The sequence below is a fragment of the Schistocerca cancellata genome, chromosome 5 (assembly GCF_023864275.1).
Source record: "Schistocerca cancellata isolate TAMUIC-IGC-003103 chromosome 5, iqSchCanc2.1, whole genome shotgun sequence".
NCBI lineage: Eukaryota > Metazoa > Arthropoda > Insecta > Orthoptera > Acrididae > Schistocerca > Schistocerca cancellata.
The window spans coordinates 205,808,318-205,828,031 of record NC_064630.1 but is presented as its reverse complement, the minus strand read 5'-3'; the positions used below and the strand labels follow the sequence as shown (position 1 = coordinate 205,828,031).

The 19,714-nt window shown below is 41.4% G+C and overlaps 1 protein-coding gene across 6 annotated transcripts in view; it reads right to left on the bottom strand.

Annotated features, from left to right (window-relative positions):
- Positions 1–257: 257 nt before the first annotated feature.
- LOC126187571 (major facilitator superfamily domain-containing protein 10) overlaps positions 258–19,714 on the bottom strand; it is a 161,665-nt gene continuing 142,208 nt past the window's right edge. For 5 of the 6 annotated variants that reach the window (XM_049928731.1, XM_049928735.1, XM_049928734.1 and 2 more), the window contains exon 11: positions 258–2,551. The gene's annotated coding sequence lies outside the window, so the exon portion shown is untranslated. Of the gene's footprint in view, positions 2,552–10,312; positions 10,456–19,714 lie in introns of those variants that run through there. The other variant, XM_049928736.1, reaches the window with a different exon arrangement.

The window sequence follows — 19,714 nt, the reverse complement described above, 5'->3', positions numbered from 1 at the left end:
GAATTTTCGTGAAAACTCAAAGCTTTTTAAATAAAATAAATGTTATTAACACACTACATCTATTTTCCACGTCTACATATTTGCAGCCCCCTGCTGCAATAGGGCTTTGAATTGCAGTGTGTAACTTAACTATGTTAGTGCATGAGAAAGAGCATACTGTAAAAAAAAGGAACGAAGGAAGATTGAGTTTAATGTCCCATCAACACTGAGGTCATTAGAGAAGGAACACAAGCTTGGATTGTGTCAAGGATTTTAAGGAAATCACTGAAAATTTATATCTGGGTGGCTTGACCCGGGTTTGAACTGTGCTCCCCCTGAATCCGAGTCCAGTGTGCTAACCACTGTACCACCTCACTTGATAGCTTGCTGTAATCAGTTTTCGAATTTGAAAACTTTGTCCACACATGGAGTACCTCTGCTTCAGCATGACAATGCTAGATCTCACACAAGCACTATGACACCTGCAACAATCTGACAATTGGGTTCACTTTCATTGCTCATTCTCCATACAGTTCCATCTTGGCCACATCCGATTTTCACATGTTTCCAAAACTTAAAGAACACCTTCAAGGAGTTCACTTTGCTAGTGGAGAAGTGGTGCAAGCACAGGTGGAGTTACTGCTCCGTCAACTGACATTCTACAATGATGCTATCAACAAACATATCTCATGTTGGAAGAAGTGTTAACTGCTAAGGTGAACATGTTGAGAAATAAATATGTAGACATGAAGAATGAAGATACAGCATGTTAATAAAATTTGTTTTATTTAAAAAGCCGTAATTTTCACAGACAAAATTTTGAGGCATTATTTTTCAGCACACCCTCTTAATTTTGTACTGTTTAATGAACCAGGAATTAATAGTCACTCATGGAGGTTATGTAAGTATCACAATTCATCTTCTAATGAAACACCACAAGCCCCCCCCCCCCCCTTTTTTTACATACAGTAATAAGCTCATTAAACATTGGTTAAAAAAGAACAATAACTTTTGACAATAATTCTTTGTTACTATTTCTAATGTTGCTACTATCTTTAAACACACACACACACACACACACACACACACACACACACACACACACACACAAGAATTTATAGTTAAATAATGCTTTCAAAATTTGTATAATTCCAATATCTAATTTCGATGTATATAACAATGGCAAATAAATACTGAAAACAGTAATTACAACAGCAGTAACAACAGCACAATAAATAATAATAATAATAATAATAATAATAATAATAATAATATTGCAGTAAATACATTTCCGATTATGGCATTTAAATTGATTGTTGGAACAGAATCTGATCATTGTACATGCAAGTTTATACTTTCTCATCTTCTTTGACAAAATAAGAACCAATGGAGGAAACGTTAAGTCAAACTTCAGTTAACTGGACACAACACACCACACAACACCCTGTAATTGTATACAACATGGGGAACTCTCACAGGATAATACAACACTACAAAGTTAATGAAGAAAATGTACAATACATGATTGGACAGTTTTGTAAAATATAATACTTCAAAATAAACAAGATCCCATTGCATAAAAAGGTACAAATTTTCAGTTGTCAGTCAGTCTACAGTACCCATAAGAAGCTATGTGCAACCACTATCCTCACATACATACTATAAATGAAGTTCATACATCAGAAGAAATGAAATGAACACACTTAACACGCAGACAAGAATAATGCCATGTAGGAAGAACATGGAGGATGGTGCATACAACTTGACTCAGTAAAGCCAAGTGACAGAGCTAACAACAAAACCATTGTGAATAGACAAATTGTAAGTAATAACTCCACAGAATAAGTGACTTTGATGAAGGAAAACCAATAATCTATGGATAGAACAAAGTTACAGAATACAAGGAGAAAAAACAGAAGAGGATTTTTTGGAATACTGCTAACATATTATCTGCACAGACATAATTTTAGAACACCAATTATCATCTCTCCGTTTGGCCTCTACGTAGATTCACAATGAGTGAAACAATACATAATAAACTAAATGAGATTTTCCTCAAAGAATACATCAGAGATAGGTGGTGACATGAATTATGAGTTGGTAAAATTTGTGCCCATTGTGAATTGTGAAACTTCATTTCACAGGCTTTAACTGGGTTGCCAATTCTTGTCCTGCTGCAACAATACTGTAGTGAACTTTTGCTGATATTTAATGTATTTGATACAATACTGGAGGTAGGCTCTTAAACAGAACACTGAAATCAGTATAATACAATAATGTAATAACTTCATAATTTTTGAGAAAGTAAGTTAATGAACACAAGAATGACCACATTAAGTTTTCTTAAATCATGAAAACTGGGCCGTAGATTCACCACAGTGGAAGGAGAATGAAAACTACTTTAAGTATATTACACAAAGTCCTTAATCTGAAATTCACTCCAGCTTTTTCTTGTTTATTAATTACTACACACCATTATTTGTGTGCACTAAACTTAAAAAAACCTTGCAAGCATACTTGGGTCTTCACAGCATTCAATAGGACATGCAGTTCTGTTCATCCGACTAGTATCCTGTAACAGTTAAGCAAGCACAATTAAAAATTACAGCAAAAATGTTTAATGTTGGTACTTACGTGGTATGATTTCAGTTCAAGAATCATTTTTTGTTGTGCTCTGACCTCTTAGGCATATCACTCAACCAGTACAGAGCAGAGCTCAAGAATGTAATGAACATTTTTACACCGGTAAATTATGTTTTTTTTTTTTCAGTGAAAGTTATAGCCATGGGCACAACATAAATGAAGCACCTCCAAATTAATTTTAGTACAACAGATAGGTTTTTTTGGGGGGGTGGGGGTGGAGAGGGGGGGGCGGGTTTGTTAGAGGTAGAATATGAATATTTTCTTAGTATTAACCAAAAAAAGAATATTTTTACAGCATGATTATTATAACCAAGATGGTAGAATGCTTATAATTAATTATAAATCAAATTTAGTATCCTATAAGGCACAGAAGATGGGAAGATGCCTTTTATAATATCCAGGAGACTATCATAAATTGCAGGGTCTTCATTGTAATTACTGTCTTTGAATAAAAGTTCATTTTTGTTTGTTTCATTACTTACTACAGTCAGTAATTTTTGGTACTATAATGCAGCAATTCTTTTGAGGTGTGGTCCAAATTTAACTGAGATGTGTTACTTGACAGTGACACATCATTCTGAAGTTGCTTTGCTCCTAACATTTTGCACAACAGTGTATTTTCCGTTGAATTCAGCACTGGGCAAATGGACTTTGTACTTCTTGGAAATGTAACTTAACCTGATTAGGACTTTGACACAAAATGATTACTGTAGGACGTTTCAGAAGTGATGGTCAATATTCAGGGACATGCCAGGAATACCATTTAGAGCAAAAAATTCAACGTGGGCTCTAAAATGCATACCTTACAAACTATGAGCGATTCTTGATCTTTGATACTGTGAAAAAAATTTCTTCTACTGCAAGCTCTTTGCTTTCCATATTTTGGGAAGTGGAAGTATGGAGCAAAACAAGCAAAAATGTCCAGTAACCATGTGCTCTAAAATGTTTCCTGGACTTTTTTTTTGTTTTGGTCCATACTACCACTTCCCAAAATATAAAGCAAAGAGCTTGCAGTAGAAGAAATTTGTTTCACGGAAATGAGGATCAAGAATTGCTCTCTTAAGGTATGCACTTTTAGAGCCCATGTTTACATGAATTTTTTGTTTCGAATAATCATTCCTATCATATCCCTGAATATTGACCATCATTTTCAAAACACCCTGTATACATACATATTTGCAATAGCTACTCTGGAACATTGTACTTCTCACCAAAAGGCTGGATTTTTGTTTGGTTTGTTTTATATTTTCTCCAACGGGATTGTTTCAAGACCTGCATCTATTTTAGTTTGATGAATATTTTATAATCGCCCTCCATATTGTGGCATGTTCTTAAGCCGCAAATTAGGTACTGAGCCCGTATCTCTTAGTCTTCCTGTTGCGCTTTCGTTATTCTCAGTTTTCCACTTATCTCCACTTCACTGTCGGATGTAACAGTTATTCCTGGTTTAATTTCAGTTGGGAGGTGAGATGACCCAATTGTGTCACACTGATCTGTCCAATGGGCTAAAGTAAACAAATCGAGAGAGTATATGGTTAGGTATACCGCTGTTTTTCTTCTATATTGAGTATATACTACAGTAGATAACAACATAAAAAATCAATTGACACCTTTAAGCTCTCAGGTTTTCAAATCTAATCCGATGCAGTCCCCAACAATTAGTCTTTCCTTTTCATCCCGTACGGTAAGTCTTCCGTAATCCGCAGTTTTGGCTGACTTTCCCGAAATTTACCCCTTTTCCTTGGTCTCTCCGGTCCTTTTCCTTTACCCTTCTTCCTTCCCCTTCAGCATTTCTGCCTGAAGAATGAGCTCCAAAAGCTTGCCGACTACAATCGTCTGTTATGTGTGTGTTCTGCCGCCACTTGGCAAGTAGATTCTTTATCTATCCAATTAAATAATTTTTTCAATAATTGATTGTTTTCATTGTTACATTATAATAAACTGTATTCTAGACTTAATAAAATTTGCTGTCTCAGTCATCATGTGGTGGTCTCTCATGGGAGAAGAAAACATTGGCAATGAGTAGGATTGTATCTTCATGTGATTTTTCATTGTGCAGTTGCTTTTAGCATTTTGATTGGCATGGAGGCTCTCATTCAAACACTGTTGCAGCAACAGAAAGAACTCGTCACAGTCATGCAATGAACTTTGCTGGCATTGATCTCCAACAATTTATCTCTGGCTCCATTTCCTGCTCAAGTACTGCTGTTCAAAAAGGCAGCAAAAGACCGGGAGGTGTACGAACACTGTCTGCAGCAGCATTTTCACATCTTCCACATTATAGATAAGAATGTATGTCATGCACTGTTTTTGTCATGGATTTCTGCTGCCTAGTATCAGGTGTTGTGACAATTGGCTCCATTACAAGGACCTTCCTCATTGTCATTTGACACCTTATGTTCATTGTCTTTCTATTTATTGGTGCTGCATGCAAATTGTCCTATTGTGCTTGGGATGCAATTGTCCACAGCCTTAGTCGCAAGTGCCATTTTGACATGGACAAGTCATAAAAGTAACAAAATCCCTCCATCGAAGAGGTTGTGTCAATTGCCCAGTCGTACAAGGTCTGACAAGCTGCTGGTCAGCAACTGGAAGCATGGTGCAACGGCGTAGCAGTGTAGGGTGGTCCAGCTGCATCCACTGCATCTGAAAAAGACCATGAAGGGGTAAGCCAGCTGATCCAGTGGCTCCTGCACAGGGCATATAAGGTGTTTTGACCATCACTCCCTGTTATCATGTGCACTGTAGTATTCCAGGCATGACAAGAGTGTCCCCAGCATTGGGATGTCCGTCACATGTCACAAAAAATGCCACACCGTGGAGTCTGCCACTGAACAGCACACAACGCAGCATCTGAGACCATGGATATGGATATTTAGGTAGTGTCATTGTCAGGGCTGGTTCCCAGTGATGATACCAACAAATTTTTTATCAAAGTTTTGGTGCTCCCACAACAGCTGTACCTGCAGATAGACAATAGCATGGCAGTTTGCTTGCTTAATGCCCAGTCATAGTCAGACCTCGGCCCTCCACAGTTGCCACAGAGGATACAGTAAACAGCAAATAACCAGTCACCTATAAATCAGCAACTCTACCTATTATCTTTATTGCCACCCATGACACTAGTTGAGCAAACCTTTTTGGGTTTGATGCCTTTCAGTCTTTTGACTTTTCAGTCATTCACTCAATACAACTGGTGTCTGCTGAGGTCCCATATTAGTCTTGGCAATCTAGAATTTCATGATACTGTTGCGAAGACTAAGAGTGTGCCAATGACTTTCAAGCCCACCTTATCTTGAAGTAGTCAGCTCGTCCTAGATTTTTTGTGGTAGGCAGACTCCCCTGGTCCTCCACTCCCAAGTCAAGGTAGAGCTGGACCAGCTTGCCTCTCTCGGGTGGTGGTTACCGTTTCCTCTAGAGAATGGCCCACAGCCCTTACCATTAAGAAATCCTCTGGTACATAGCACTTTTGTGGCAATTTTAACACCGCAGTGAATTCACAGTCTGTGATCGACACATACCCATTGCTGCATTCTGACAAACTGTTCACACACTTACCGAGTTCAATTCTTCTCCAGACTTGATCTTTCCAATGCCTGTCACAACCTACCCGTGGATGATGAGTTCAAATGTATCATGGTCATTAACATGCCATTCGGCCTTAATCAATACCAACAGTTGATATTTGGGGTGACCTCGCAGTTTTTTAACAATATCTGGAACAGGTCACATCCAATATCAGCACTGCTTCAGGATGTACAATGAGCAACCACCTCCATAACCTCCAGCATCCCTTTGAGAAACTCCAGGCTATGCATCTGCAGAAATCCAAATTTTTCCCACCATCTATTGAGTATCTGGGTCACGTCATCTATAGGCAGGATATCTGATCCTTGGACATGCTCTCCACGCCCCCTCCACCCCAGGTAAAATTTCGTGTCACCAACAGTTCATTCCACCGTGCACCCAATGCCTCCGGTCAGCACTGTGTCTAGCTACCTTTTATCCCAAGAAACTACTGGTTTTAGCCATGGATGCCTTGCCCATCAGAATGCAGATGGCCAAGAGCAGCCACTGATGTTCAAATCCAGAACTTCCAGTCCAGCAAAGGTCCAGTATTCTCAGGTTGAAAAGAGGCTCCAACCATTGTGTATGCATTCACCAAATTTCACCTTCTCTTGTATGGCACTGAATTCCAACTAATTACAGATGACAAGTCCTTAATTTCAGTATTTAGTCCATCTGCTCAGGTCCCCGGTAAGGTGGCCCACATGTTACATGTTGCAGCTGTGGGCCTTGTTCCTCTTCAAATACAACTATGAAATTCACCCCACAGGGTGCCAGGCCACTGCGGACACCTTATCCAGGCTACCTATTGGCCCAAGACTCTGAGTTCAAATGGGAAGAGCTCATGTGTTTTCATTTGGATGCTTCCTCCCCCCAAGCAGTAGGCAGTTTTCTAATCACTAGTGCCTGAGTCACCAAGAAAACAGCACCCAACCCCGTCCTCATACAAGTAATCCACCTTGCCCAACAGGGGTGGTCTCCTCATCCTCCAAGCAGCTTGTCTGATCTGCTTCACAGTTACTTTGTCTTGTGCTATTGTCTCTCAGTCTTAGATGGGGTCCTCATCACGTGTGACAACAGTTCCCCGGGTGGTCATTCCCGGGAGTTTGCAGGAGATGGTTTTACAGCTGTTACTTATGGAGTGCTTTAGTGTTTCTCAAGCAAAAGCCTTGGTTTGTAGGCATTTTTACTGGCCAAGAATTGACCAAGAGCTGGAACACTTGGTTGCTATGTGTCCTCAGTGTGCTAGTCAATACACAGCTCCCAGTAATCATTCTCTGTATGGCCTCCAGCTACTCAGTCCTGAGAACACATCCATGGTGATTTCACTGGTCCTTTTTTGAATGTGTTCTGGCTGTCAGTCACTGATGCATTTGTGTTTTATGCACATGTCCCAGTGCCCATCGGCCACTACTGAGGTCACTATTCAAGCTTTCTCCAAAGTTTTTTCTGTGGAAGGTCTTCCAATTACCTCATTTCTCGCAATCAACCCCAGTTCCTGACTCAAGCATTTCATGATATATGTGTGCAGTCATTCATTCATTCACCATGTTCACTCCCCTCTCTTTCCCCCACAATCTAACTGGTATGCACCTTACAGTGGCACTCTGTCATTCAATACCACCGTAGACCACATTCTTCCTCAGATCTTTAACTAGCCATCATCGTTCCCTGAAATTAGGGACATTCTACCTAAGGTCCTATCCACCTGTCCTGAAGTAGTGTTCCACTGCCCACCCGACCTCCACAGTATTCTTGTCCAACCCCTTGCCACAGGGATCATATCTCTTTGGAAGAGCGAGGTATGAGACCTACACAATCTACCCAAACAACACTTTCTACCATTCCATTCCCATCACAGGCTTACCTTATCCCTTCCGAGGTTGGTCCAACTGTGAAAGCAGCTGTCACATACCAGCAATGTTGCAGTCTTACGTAAATTGAAGGAAGAGAGTGTGTGTGTGTGTGTGTGTGTGTGGGGGGGGGGGGGGGAAGGGCGGGGGGGGAAGGGCGGGGGGGAAGGGGGGGGAAGGGAAGGGAAGGGAAGGGAAGGGAAGGGAAGGGAAGGGAAGGGAAGGGAAGGGAAGGGAAGAAAGTCACGATGTCAGCTACATCAGGATTTTATGCAGAGTTAGCTGGCAACGAGTGAAAAATGTGTACTGGACTGGAATTCGAACCACTGCACCACCCCGACACAATGTTCACTGCAACTGCGTGCACTATCTCAGTAAACCCCTCGGCCCACCAACATTCCCACCAAGTGCCACATATCCCCAGTCCCCATCCATGTCTTCTTTGCCCACTCTGATTCCTGCAGGTCAGACAAACAGGAGACAGAGTTCAAATTTCAATCTATTTTCACTTCACTCATTTTCACTTATCGACTCCGCATGAAGTCCAGATGCAGATGACACCTTGAATTCCTTCCTTATCCCCTCCACCTTCATTTTACATACTATGTATCACAGCTACGGCTTCTGTGTGGTATCTGTTCATTCAGACATGTCCAAAAGAAAGAAGGGCTACTGCCAAACTGTAGACCACCCACTGGCACAACATGCAGCTGAACAGAACATGCTTGATTTCAATGGCTGCTTCACACAACCCGGGCCATCTGTATCATCCACTCCACCACTAGCTTTCCTGAACTGCACAGATAGGAGTTATCCTTACAACATATTTTCCGCTCCCAAAATCATCCCAGCCTCAACCTATGGTACCCTACTGTCCCCACACACTCCACACTCAACAGCGTCCACCCCTCTGTCAGCTGTCACCTCCTCCCTATTCCCTCACGCATTTTTTGCTGTCCTCTAACAACACATGCGTATATTTTAACATTCTCCCTTCCCCAATCTGATCCTCTCCTTTATAGAAACCTCCCCACCCTGCCCTACAGCCTCCCAACACTGAGCCTGGTGGCAGTCTTGTCAGGCCTCCATCCAGTCCTTGCACGCTCTGCCAGGCAGCCCTCTCCTCCCCCCCCCCCCCCCTACCTTGCTATCCATTTCCCTTTCCTGCCCCTCCAGATCGCTGCTTTTGTTCTACATGACAGTTGCATTCCAATCCAAGTTGCCAGTGATGGCAGTTGTGTGCACACGTGTGTGCAAGAGTAGGCTTCCTTTCTGAAGGAGGCCTTGGCTAATATCTATATGTGTAAAGTCTTTTCATTGCCCCCGTCTGCAACTCAGTGTGTCATCTTTACAGTGAGTAGCAATCTATTTTTTTTCTTACATAGCTGATATTCCAAAATGGTGTTTCCTTTGTTTAACTTCAATGATGATCATTTTAACATAATTAATAAGAAAGGTGGGAATATGACTAGCATCTTCTCATTCCCCGAGGTTTTAAACTTCATGGTCTTTTGCATGAGTTTTTCGTCTGGACTGTTTTACTAGATAGTTGTTCAAAGGAACTGGTGGTAAAATCTGTTCAGCTTTCAGGAAGAGTTCAGCTTATTTTCTGGGCAGCAAATCAGCCACACCTTTCACATATTAAGATTTTATGGGCGATAGAATTCTAAGCAGTGTGTGGTGTAACGATACAGACTAGTGTAGAATCTGATCCACTTGTTTTACTGAAGAACCCTATAACACAATCTAAAATAAGTAAACTTGAGCAAGTACTGTGAACTCTGGTCATCTTCCAATTTCAATATCTTTTTAGGGTGCAAATGTAACTTAAAATTAAATTAAAAAACATGTACAAAAATTTCTATGAAACGTTTGACTACAAATTTGTTAATGTTGTGTAAAAAAAAAAAAAAAAAAAAAAAGGTAACAAAGACACATGTAATTAAAATGTAAATTAACTGTTTACAAAATGCATTTCTCTAACTTTTAAATTATTAACTTACTGCTAGCTAATTTCTGCTTACATAACACTTTTAACCATATTTTACAGTAACAAATCCTGTATTCAAATTCTCAGAGATTTATAAATGTTCCAACTATACACACGTCTAAAAAGGTGTTAAACTGTCTGTTGTTCAAAATGGCTCTAAGCACTATGGGACTTAACATCAGAGGTCATCGGTCCCCTAGACTTAGAACTACTTAAACCTAACTAACCTAAGGACATCTCACACACGAGGCAGGATTCGAACCTGTGAACGTAGCAGCAGCGTGGTTTCGGACTGAAGCACCTAGAAACTCTTGGCCACAGCTGTCTGTTGTTAAATGTCTGTTTACACCATGGTAGAAGTGCTTGCCAAGTTAGTCTGTACCTCATCTTTGCTGAGTTGAAGTCTCTGTTTGGCAGATTGTGCTAACAAAATCGTTAAACTGTGAACTTATTTGACTAGCGGAATTGGATACAATAACTGATGAGTAATATAAAACAGATTTACAGCTGTTAACACAATTTGCAAATATCCTGCAAATGACAATTTCTGTTCCTACAGTTAAGCACATTTTTAAAACTCTTCCCAGTTGTGAATTTACCATTCGAATGTCTGATGTACATTTGCAATTGCTCCAAATTTTCTTTTCAAACTCTACTTACCAATATTTATTATATTTGTTATTTTGTGAATTTTTGAATGGTGGGATGATAATGATCCTGGGTTTAAAGGGACTAAACTACTCTGCTATCAGTCCCATGATTCACAGAACACGATGTAAAAGGACACACAATGAGAAATGGTAAATGCTAGCACCAAGGACTGTGACCATGTCATCGTGGTTGAAAACGTATGCGACAGTGGCTTTACATAGTTAAAAGTGAGATCAGACCCAGGCAGTTAAAGACTAGCTATGAAAGGTCATCACAGACTATGAAAGGTCATCACAGACCATGAAAGCTCATCACAGTCACTACAACTAACTGAGGCAAGAAACTAGAATGATGTGAGAAAATGCAGACTGTATGGACTAGAGAGCTAATTAGCTTGATCAGTTAGATAAATAAAATGTGGACATAAAGTTTCAAAATGTATGACAGTACCCAGGGAGAAAGATACGTGAGGCCACTTGGGACACACACCGCAGCGAGAAGCACACCCCCCACCCCACCCTCCACAACCACATCTGTGACACCGAACGTGGAAGTGGATTAAACTGTCATGAAATCTGCTTTCTGTGAGGAGGAGTAGGACTCTTAACTGCTAACCCAACATCCACACGTATCTGAGGTAATGAGACAGACAGATTAATTGCCCATCCTAGATCAGCCAGAGTACGATGGCATCTTTCCGAGAGGCCAGGAGAGGTGTACGCCACACTTTGGTGCTTTCTCCCGGATTGTTCTCAGCTTGTTGAGGATCATGGTAACCTGCCATAACATTCCCAGGTTTTCAAAGTTTGATGTCACAGTTCATATCTTAAGCCTGTGCCCAGTCCTCATGTTCAAGTTTGTCTCCTGTGATCACTTTTGCAACTAATTTGTCAATGAGTTGAATTCCCAGAATAACCTCATGGCTCAGTGTCCAGATGAATGTTATGAGCTGTGGAGTTCAACTAACAGGTCTTGGATTATAGTGAGCAACAGGTTTTTGGGGTATCACCAAGATATGTCTTGTAAGCAGCTTACCCAGTCTCTACAAACCAGGAAGTCCTTTGTGACAAGAAATTTTATGTTCTGCAGAGCCTGTGGCATGGTAACAAACTCTGTAGTGTTTATACTGCATGCACTTGGCAAAGAATACTTCTCATGGCCCTTGCATGTGCAAACGCAAAACATGTCACAGACTTACGACCCATTGTTGTTGGTGCACGTTGTATTTCAGACAACATGGAGAACCGAACAGAACAGGCATCTGAAAATGGTGGGAGTCAGCATATTTCTTAGGCCACAAAAGAGGTCCATCTGAATTGTAGAACTGGATACATACCGTAGGCAGTGCAGTTTGAGGTCCTTGCCTGGAACTTCCAATCATATCCCAGCTGGTCTACCCAGTTTTGGATGATTCATTAACAGTCTGGTTGTGAAACAGAGTTGAGTACCGCAGATGGGTAGGGACTAAATAGTTCGCAGAGAGTTTCTAGCATCTGACCTTCAGTTGTGGGACACCAGCTTTGACCAGGAGGCTGTCTACAGGGCTTGTACAGAAGGCTCCAGCTGCACATCAGTTGAGGGGACTAGGTCTAACAAGATCAGTACTGATGGTGCTGTTGACCTAAAGGCAACACATCCATAGTCTGCTGGAATAAAATCAAAAGTTTCTAAAATCACAGAACTATGTGCCAGGAGGTGCTGCTGCTGAGAAATCTGAAGATATGAAGCTTCCTCACACAATTTGCCTTGAGCTGCCATACATGTTGTAGCTTACTCTCACAAAAGTTTCAAAGTTTCCATGACTTCAAGAAATTGGTTATCGGAAAATTTCTGGGCCTGTATGTACAGTCCTGAGTTTACAAAAGTGTAAGATATGAGTTTTCGTCGGAGAAAATCGAAATCTAAGATTCACAACCCAATTATGTTCTTTCTGTATGGCCCCCTGATGCTGGTACTTTGCAGTGTACAATGACAGAGCTGTAATGCAGGCAAAGGCAATCCACACAGAGTCACGATACCTAATGACTGCAGTGTCAAACAGGGTTATGTTCAGAGATGATCCCAGACAAATCCCAGTTTCCTGTATGTATTGGCTGCTGAGGGTCAAACCTATCCAGACCTGATTTTGGAGAGATACAAAATTCTGGATAAAAATGGGCAAGCAGCTCCAGAAGCCCCTTTCATGTAGTGTATGAATGATGTGATGTGCTAAGCAGTATCATACACCTTCTGTAGGCCAAAAAACATAGCAATCAGTAGCTGGTGATGTGCGTAAGCATGTGTACTTCATATTCCAGATGATACAGTTGGTCTACGGTGAAGTGGAATGCTGAAAGCTGCTCTGAATCTGCAATATATGTCCTATTGCTTCCAGACACCAAAACAGTTTAGTCTATTCATATGAGAGACTGATCAATAATTAATCACAATTAACCATCTTCTCATAGTTTCAGGACAGGAGTGGTAATACCTTTCCACTAGTGGGGCAGAAACTCCCCATGCCACCAAATATGATAGCAAAAACCTGAGGATGTGCATTATGCTGTTGTAGCTAAGGTGTATAAGAATTTGATTATGGATTTCAGGTTCAGGCACTGTCTCTTGACAAAATGCTGAAGTGCTTTGGAATTCTCATTGACTAAATAGAACATTATACGATTCAAAACCTTGAGCATGGAAAGATAAGGAGTTTCGCTCCACCAGGCATTTCTGGATCAGGAAATTAGGATTGTAGTTAGTGCATGTGGACACTTTTGGTGAGGTGTGCTGCAAAGAATTTCAGCCATGACCACAGGATCAGTGCAGATGTTACCACCAAGGGAGATGCCATGAACTGCTGTGAACATTAGGTGGCCACAAGGGTGGGGGGTTTAGTCCATACCTGAGACGATGCCAGTGTGGACTCCCACAGATGATAAATACTGGTCCAAACACTCCTACTTCGATCGTCTTTATTAAGAACAGTGCTTTCATTCGAAGTATCTTGAATGCTATTAAAGGTCCCGTGCATGGATGGTATTTGAGTCACTGGGAGTGCCCTTCAATGCTCTCCGATAGCTGCACCTATTTCCTCAGACCACATGGCACTGATGTCTATCTAGAAGAGCCCAAAAGATAAGGTATTGTTGCTCCCATAGCATGTATAATCCTGTCACCATCATCTTGTACTACTACAATATCCTTCTCCTGACTGGTTTTAAACGTTGCTTTGGAGGTGAAAGATTGCCAATTTGTTTTCCTAAGTGACCAACATGGTGCATTTTCCCTTGATCAATGGGTCAAGAAAGAATGATAGAGCTGTCGCAGAGGTCACCATGGATGCCCCACTGAATTAAGGATAAGATGCTCATGCTACAGACTGTAGTATCTATGGCACACACGTTCCATGAGCCGTGCTGAAATGTGTTGCAGCTTCGCTCTTGAGATGGCCTACTTCCAGTTTCTGAAATTAGCTGCTCTATTACATGTCCCCCAGCAGAATGAAGGGTGGAGGCAGCTGTTCACTAGCTCCATCAGCTCTTGGTGTGATATAGACCAGTCTGGAGGTAGATACATATTGCATGCTGTTACCTTAATTGACCGATAGACATGTACAGCCATGGCATCTAATGAAGCTATTAGTGGCACCTGGTCACTGAAAGTATCAGACTGAATGAGTGTGCAAACTCCTCCAAATGCCAATGTTAATATGATTTGTATTGTAGGATTTTTAATTTTTAACAGTAGGGAGTTAGGTTTCTGAGCATGTGTCTGCTGAAATGCCACAACAACTGCAGAATTTTAATTTCCATTGAAGGAACATCAGATTGGGAACTGAGAAAGAAGCAAAGGAAAAACAAGAGTACAAATTATTTTACAAATTACTTTCCTGCTGAATCAACCTACGGTGTGGGGGGTTCGAGCAGAGCAGCAGAGTTCAATTTATCCTCAACGTCTCTGCGGGATTTAAGTTTCTGTGAAGATTTTCTTGTCTTGACTTATGGAAAATATATGACTTGCATCCTGTGGCTCTGTTGGCTACTGGGTAGTTGTAGACAGTTGGTCTATGTTGTCCTGGGGGCCTTGGCACCTTATCAAGTGCCCCATTCCCTGATTATGCTGGGAGGACGAGGCATCTCCGAGGTGCCTGATGGAGTGGTTACCACTGGTGCTGTGGAGGAGGGTTGTTTGTTTTGTTTTAGGGCACAAAAACAACTAGGGTCATACACACCCATGTCAAAACTGCAAAAATATGAAGGCAAAGAGAGGAGAAAAAATGACTACATGTAAATTCTAATCAACGGATGATGAGACAGCTAAAAACAGGGATATGGTGAAAGGTCTGTAAAATATGCCATAGAGAAACAGAGATCCAGAAATAAACATAACATGGTTGGCAGCCTGCATGTTGTTCACTAAAACGGCCTATAACTCAGACAGCAAACACAAATGGGAACATAAGTGAATAAAAGAAGGGCATTTCTTCAGGAAATGGTGAACAGTTAAAAGTTGGACAGAATTTGCATAAAGTAACCAGGAAGCACCACTTAAATGGCGATGTCTAAAAAGGCAGTGACCAATACGCAACCTAGCTAAAATGACCTCTTTACGGCGAGAGGACCGAGAGGAGGTCATCCAAGGTGCTGGGAGAGGCTTAATGACCCGGAGCTTGTTCCTGTGAAGGAAGAACCAGTTGTGATGCCAAAGTGACACCACCTGTGGACATATGGCAACACAGAGATCATCGGAGAGAATGCAAGAAATAGCAGGCTGAGATATAAGGAATGCAGCCTTGGCGGCAGCATCAGCAGCCTTGTTTCCCGTCAGACAGGTTTCCTGGTCCTGTTGCACTAAGGGATCGATGGTGTACAGCACACAGAGGCTTTGAAGTGCACTGAGACAGACTGAGCAGACGACACAACTGAAAAGCCAGTGTCACCGGATGTACTGCGTGGCCTGATACAGGACGAAGAGCTCTGCTGTAAATACGGAGCAGTGTTACAGAAGCCAATACCGAAAAATGTTGGTGCCAATGATGAAGGCACACCCAACACCACAGTCAGTCCAAGAGCCATCAGTGTATACATAGGTACTATCGCAAAGTTCTATGCGAAGGTCATGAAACTGAAGGTGATAGAGGCTGGAGCAGTGTCCTTAGGAATAAAGGTCAAGGTGAACATGGGCTGCTGCATGAAGCCAAGGCAATGAAGGGTTCACACCACCAGGAAAGTTGCAGGGAATGTGAAGTTAAGCTGCCACAACAGGAGCTGGAAGTGAATTCCAGGAGGTAACAGAAGAGGGACATGCCCCATACTGGCAATCAAAGGAGCCATCGAAGGAAGCATAGGATGGGTGGCCATGCATGGCAGCCAAATGGCATGCATATCTACTGAGGTGAAACTCACAGCGGTTTGTTTGTTTTGTTTTGCTTTGCTTTGCTTTGCTTTGCTTTGCTTTGCTTTGCTTTGCTTTAGGGTGCAAAAAACAACTGAGGTCATACACACACAATTCAAAACTATAGAACACGAACACGGAGAGGAGCTAAACGACTATATGTCAGTCCCAAAAGACAGACTAGGAGACATGTAAAAACAGGCACATGGAAAAAGGGCTAAAAAAAGATAATACAGAAATGGAGGTCTAAAACTAAAAATTAAGTGGCCTTTGCCATTTGATTCGGCGGCTAAAAAGTAAATCGCGGTCGACAGTCTGTGCATCATCCACTAAAATGGCTGATAAATCAGGTGGCAAACCTAAGCTGGAACGTAAATGGTTAAAATAAGAGCATTCCATCAGGAAGTGGCGGACAGTTAAAATTTGGGCGCAATGTGTAAAAATTGGTGGGGTAGCACCACTTAGCAAATGACGATGGCTAAAAAAGCAGTGCCCAATAGGCAGCCGAGTTAAAATAATCTCCTCCCTGCGTGAGGGCCGAGAGGAGTTCGTCCAAGGCACTGGGAGAGACTTTATAAGCAAGAGCTTATTCCCATGAAGGCAGGACTATTGGCCACACCAAAGGGACACCACCTCCTGACAGATGGCAACACAGAGATCATCGGAGGGAATATAGATACTTGCGGGTTGAGGTATGAGTACTGCAGCCTCGGTAGCAGTGTCAGCAGGATCGTTTCCTGCCAGACCGACATGACCAGGATCCCGCACAAACATGACATTGGCTCCAGCAAGAGTGAGCAAGTGTCAGTTTTCCAGGACGCACTTCACCAAGGGATGGGCAGTGTACAGTGCACATAAGACTTTGAAGGGTACTGATTGATTCTGAGCAGAGGACAGAATTGGGAATGGGCTGTGTCACCAGATGTATTCCGTGGCCTGATACAAGGTGAAGAGTAGCAAAGAGGACGACACTCAGGACTGAACCCTGAGGCATACCATTTTCCTGGATAAAGGTGTCTGATGAGGCAGAACCCACATGCATCTTGAAAACTCGGTCTTGTAAAAATGTCAGAAGAAAACAGGGCAGGCACCCACAGAAGCTCCACGTGTAAAGAGTACGGAGGGTACCAGTTCTCCAGCAGGTGTTGTAGGCTTTCTCCAAATCGAAAAACATGGCCACAGTCTGGAATTACTTCAGAAAACCATTCATGACATGGGTGGGCAAAGTAATGAGATAGAGAACTGCAGAACACTGTGCTCTAAATCCACTCTGTGCATGAGCATTCGTGAGTAAATGGCGAGATTCAAGCCACCACACCAGCTGGGCATGAATCATACGTTCCATCACCTTGCAAATGCAGCTGGTAAGAGAGATTGGGCGGTAGCTAGAAGGAAGGTTTTTGTCCTTACTGCGCTCAGGTATGCATGTGGTGGCGGCTTCACACCAGCATCGAGGAAATGTGGCCTCTGCCTAGACACAGTTGTATGTCTTAAGCAGAATGTGCTTGCCCACAAGAGAAAGTTGCTGCAACATCTGAATGTGGATGGCGTTTCATGCTGGGGCGGAGATCGGGATGAACTGAGAGAATGATCTAGCTCCCTCATGGTAAAGGCAACTGCATTGTAGCACTCACAATTCAAAGAAGAGAAGGATATAGCCCAAGCCTCCTCTGCTCGTTTCCGACAGAGGAAGGCAGGTTGATAAGTGGGAAGAGCTCCTAACTTCCACAAAATGGTGGTCCATGTGTTGGAAGTAGCAATAGAGTCACGATGATATCATCAGTGCCTGTCAGGCCAGAAATTGGGGAATGGATCTTCGTTCCAGAGAGCCTTTGGAGGTTGGTCCACACGAAAGAGGAAGGTGTGGAACTGTTAAAAGAACTAGTGAATGAAATACAGCTAGCTCTTTTGCTATCCTGCAGAACACAAGGACACTTTGCACGCATCTGTTTATAATGAATGCAGTTTGCCAGCGTAAGGTGGCGGTTAAAAATGTTGAGAGCACGTCTCTGTGTGCGAATTGCGTCACTGCATTCCTCAGTCCGCCAAGGGACTGGGACACAACGTGGTAGAGAGGAAGTGCAGGGTATGGGATGTTCTGCAGCAGTAATGATAACACTCGAGATATGAATTTAAAAATGCCTTCAATCACAATTTTTCGTGTTTTATTCAGTACATGATGCGTATGTTAATGCAAGGAATACACCTGCTTCAAAATTCTCCCAATTACTGAATAAAATTCTGGAACAGTACTATACATTTGATAAATCATACTCAGTTAAGATCACAAAGAAATTAGCAACTAAAATTAAATACATACATATTCCTGCAGGTGCCATGTTTGCCTCTTTTGATGTAACTAACCTATTTACAAATGTACCAACTGAAGAAACAATAGACATAATTTATGAAAACTTAATAAAACAAAAAATTGTCTATTGCAGAAATATCAGAAGTCAAGGACATGTTGCAGCTAATATTGTCTCACAGTTACTTTACATTCAATGGGAAAGTTTACCAATAGAATAAGGGTTTTGCCATGGGCAGTAGCATATCAAGTTTTCTGGCAGACATATTTCTCAATCATCTAGAAAGTCAGTTCTTTAAAGAAAACAATAGATTCAAAAGTAAAATAATATATTACTGAAGACATGTTGATGATACCTTGCTTCTATTTGATGAAACAAAAGATGAGATCGAAGAACTACTAGCAGTATTCAATTCTTTCCACAAAAACATAAAATTCACAATAGAACATGAGAACAACAAAAGCAAAAATTTCCTGGATCTTAAAATCTCCAACCATCAACAGAAACGTAAGTTCAGCTTACAAAGAAAACACACATACACAGACATAACACTGGACAACTCATCATGCCATCCCACCACACAGAAACAGGCTGCATTTAGGTTCATGCTACACAGAGTACACTCTCTTGATAGAGGGAAACACCCTCAAGAATGAGATAGATACAATAAACAGCATTGCCATAAGCAATGTCTACACAGCTAAAACAAGTGACAATTTAGACAGAAAAGTACACAAAAGCAAGACAACGAATGACAACACTATGAAAGAAATGAAGATATTCAGCAGTATCCCATACCTGGGCCCCATATCACAAAAAATAGCTAACCTAAAAAAAAAAAAAGAAAACAGTTTCATTCTCAACAAATAATAAATTAGGAAACTTACTCATCCATAACATAAAATCAAATACAAAAACATACAATAACAGTGGCATGTACGAAGTATCATGCCCCAGTTGTCCTGCCTACTATGTAGGGAAAACAGGCAGAAACTTCAAAACCCACTTTCAGGAACATGTAAAAGCTTTCAGGCTCAACCACTTTGAAAAATCAGTCATTGCACAACATATGTTGGAAATGAAATGTCATCAACAATCTAGAAAACAATTTGGTAGTATTACATATGAAGCCAATGGTAAGACCTTAAATCTGTTAGAACAACTGGAGATATACCTCCACAAAATCAAACAACCAGAATCGATGTTAAATGAACAAACAGAATTCGCAAGCCACAGCTATTCCAGTAATTTTAAAGATCTGTTCTAAAGTTATTTCCTGCATATGTTAAATGTTTAATAATTATATATTTAGCACTATGAAAAATTCATCTTACACCACACCATGTACA